Below are 3,195 nucleotides of genomic sequence, written 5' to 3' on the forward strand. Positions count from 1 at the left end.
AAATGTGTCCAGCCAAAGCCTGATGGCCTAAGATGGACAGAAAGTACCACAGAAGGGTAGTGGCTGTTCTATTTAATTTACTGTGTTCTGCATGACTTACCTTTATGACAATTAGAACAACAAATTGATGCACACTCTTATCCTCTGGTGTCTCAATGGGTCTGGTGCCTCGTCCACACACTGGCTTAACTAGCTCCAATCACCCCTTAAAGTAAACATGCAAATGGAATACAGGTTATAAAAGCACTCCAGGCAAAGATCCAGGATGGGTCTTATGTTTCACCAGGAAATATCCAGAGTAGGCCCTCTTCCTTTTCTTTTGCTAGGATCAGGGAAATGAATCCCTCTTAAATTACTTTTTCTTTTATACATTCTGTTTTTAATTCAGAGTTATAGCACATATTTTCATGTTATGATATCATAGTTAGAATATTCAGTTTTGACATTGATGTCCTGTATAGCCTGTATACAGCTCCAGAGACAAGGTTTTTTCTCAGTCAGTATTCACTGCTTCATTTCAGCTTCTTTTATTAGAAAGCTTTGATCTAACAGGCCTCAAGATTTACACCTCGGTTGTGCTCAGACCACACTGTGCTGTCTCTTCCTGTCAAACAAGTGTTGTGTACCTCACTCACTCCTCCACTTTAACAGACCTTCATCTATCTCTCACTATAAGACAACCTGGGCAGTCATCATCGTCCTTACTGGCTCGTCCATCAAAACATACCAGTGGTAGGAAGACACTTACAAATGGATGAACAAATGATCTTTATTGCATAAGTAAACATTTTGGCTAGAATGGTAAATGCTCTCACCAACATGGCATACAAAAGGTCAAAGCATTTTCATATATAACAGCATCAGTTCCAGTTGCTCCTGAGTCTATCTGGTTGAAGCATAGATAACATTTGTCTCCTGCGCTCTTCTTTTTGCTTTCGGTCGAATTGTCACTGCTGCGTAGTTCACGTCATCATCACAGCCCACATTCTGTGAAAAGAGTATTTACAGTCTTAATATGGTGAATTACAGGATCTTAATTCCCTCAATATAACACCTCTTGAATGAATTCAGTTACAAACAGTACAATGTTCTTAGTAAGACTACCTTCAATCCATACTTTAAAGAGGCTCTGTGTTGTGCTGGAAGCTGGTCCTTAATGTTGCTAACACCATTTCTAAACTAACATCAGCTACTGTTGCTCTGTGTCAACGGAGCGGAGAGGGGAACTGAGACGAGGCATCCAAGACATCAACCCAAGTCCTTCTCACATGAATCTACTAATACATGTAAATAGCTTCAAATTGTTACTCAGAATCCCTTTAAAGGATTGTGACAACAAAATTTACTGAGCAGGACATTTAAATGCCAAAAATAAACTTGGTAGTGCTCTCTAGTGGACCTCAAACATAATTTTGCAATCTTTTGACTAATCAGCCCATATATAGGCCTCAGAGATGCAAATATATACAGTACATATATACAAATACACTGATCTATAAGGGAGAAGTCAATGTGAGCCAATACAATACAGTTCTGTCTGTTTTTCTGTTCGGTTCTATCAAACAATATATAAAGTAAATATTAAAATTGGATTCACCTCTCTTTGCTCTGGATTCTGGTCTTCCTTAACAGCTATGTGACACAAAGAAGACATCTGGTCAGTTTTCCAGCATATTGACAAAGTTAAAGCATTTCCACTGGCAACAAGACGGAGACAGTAACTGAAAAAGTACCTGTCTGAAGTTTCCTGACTTTCACAACCAGACCGATGATGACCAGTACAAGGACACCAGTCAGACCACCCAGGATCAACCTGGTCAGCTTTGCTATTCCGTCAAACTCTCCTACAAGAGAGATTGTTAAGTTAGAATCTAATTTCCCCTGAAAGGCTTGAGACCAAGTAAAAGTAAAAACTGAGCTTCAACTGTTTCACCTTCAAACATTTCATAATCTGCACAATGAAAGAAATCTGTAGTAGAATCTCACTTTTACCTTTGCTGTCCTCGTCATCATGTGGCTCATTGCTGCCTTTTAAAGAAAAAGAGTAAAGATAAAATTAGACTTGATTTTGTTTTGACAGATTTACATCATAATTAAATTTAGCCAATGTTTTAACAGCCACTTTGTTTCCTGTGTTGTAAGAAGACAATTCTGGAAATACAGAATAAACATAAATGAACAAAAACTGACAAGACTTTAGAATGACCTTACCTTTGACAATTAAACTTATTACACTGAAAGTTGGATTTCCGTTAGTGTATAATCCACAGAAATACAGTCCAGCATCAGATTTAGCCACAGAACTGATTTTCAGAGAGACAGTGGAGTCGTTGCTTCTCATTTCAAATCTCTCTGTTCTAAATCCTTCGCAGTTCTGAGCGTCAGTTGAGAAGATCTTGACAGAGACACAGCTGACCTCGGTTCTGTTGACCAGTCTGAACCAGAATATCACCGCTCTCTTATTGTAGATGTTGTTGCACTGCAGTGTGACTTCTTTACCAGGCTGAGCCTCCACAGTCTGAGACTGAGAGACTGAGGCAGAGATCCAGCCTGAAACAAACAGCAGTACCAGTATGAGGAAACGTCATAATACATGTAATAATAAGTAAATAATTCTAGTTCTGCTGGTTTAGAGAATTCAGCACAGTTACTGAAGAAGCTGAAGAAAGTGATTCAATGCCAGAACTTACTGAGGCTGCAGAGAATCAACACTGTTATCACGGTGAAGTTCATCGTGCGTATGAAGCTCTGTAAAGTCCGTAAGGAGGCGGGTGCTACTGTGTAGCTCATCTTGGTGCTCTAATTTACCACATAACCACTTTAAGGGAAGTGTGTGTTGATGCAGAATGTTCACCTCAAGGAGGGAGGACGAACCAATGCCCACCACTCTAATTTTTTCTTTTTGCTTTGTTGGACCGTTTTTAAAACAGTTTTTAATAAAGGTTTGGATTCTGCCTGCATGTCATTGTTACTGGCTGTTATCAACCTCGATGTATATGGAGCTGCAGCTGCTGTTGTTTTGTTGTGATGCTATATCTCTAAGATGTGCAGTCTAGAGCCAGGGCCGTAGTCAGGACTTATTCATTAGTGAGGTCCAGAATTGAATCCTTTTGTAATCTGTTAATGCCTGACTCTGTTGTGTTTTTCTTCAGTGATAAAAATCCACAGTCAAGTTTCTCCTCAGCTCTGTTCTTC

General features: G+C 39.3%; 1 long non-coding RNA gene across 1 annotated transcript; it reads right to left on the bottom strand.

The window, feature by feature from the left end:
• Positions 1-865: 865 nt before the first annotated feature.
• On the bottom strand, positions 866-1,783 carry LOC141003884 (uncharacterized). The gene is made up of 3 exons (XR_012179765.1): positions 1,734-1,783; positions 1,598-1,632; positions 866-987 (listed from the first exon to the last, which is right to left on the bottom strand). It is a non-coding gene; the product is annotated as an uncharacterized lncRNA (long non-coding RNA).
• Between the last annotated feature and the right edge of the window lie 1,412 nt (positions 1,784-3,195).

This window comes from Pagrus major, chromosome 10, assembly GCF_040436345.1.
Source record: "Pagrus major chromosome 10, Pma_NU_1.0".
Lineage (NCBI taxonomy): Eukaryota > Metazoa > Chordata > Actinopteri > Spariformes > Sparidae > Pagrus > Pagrus major.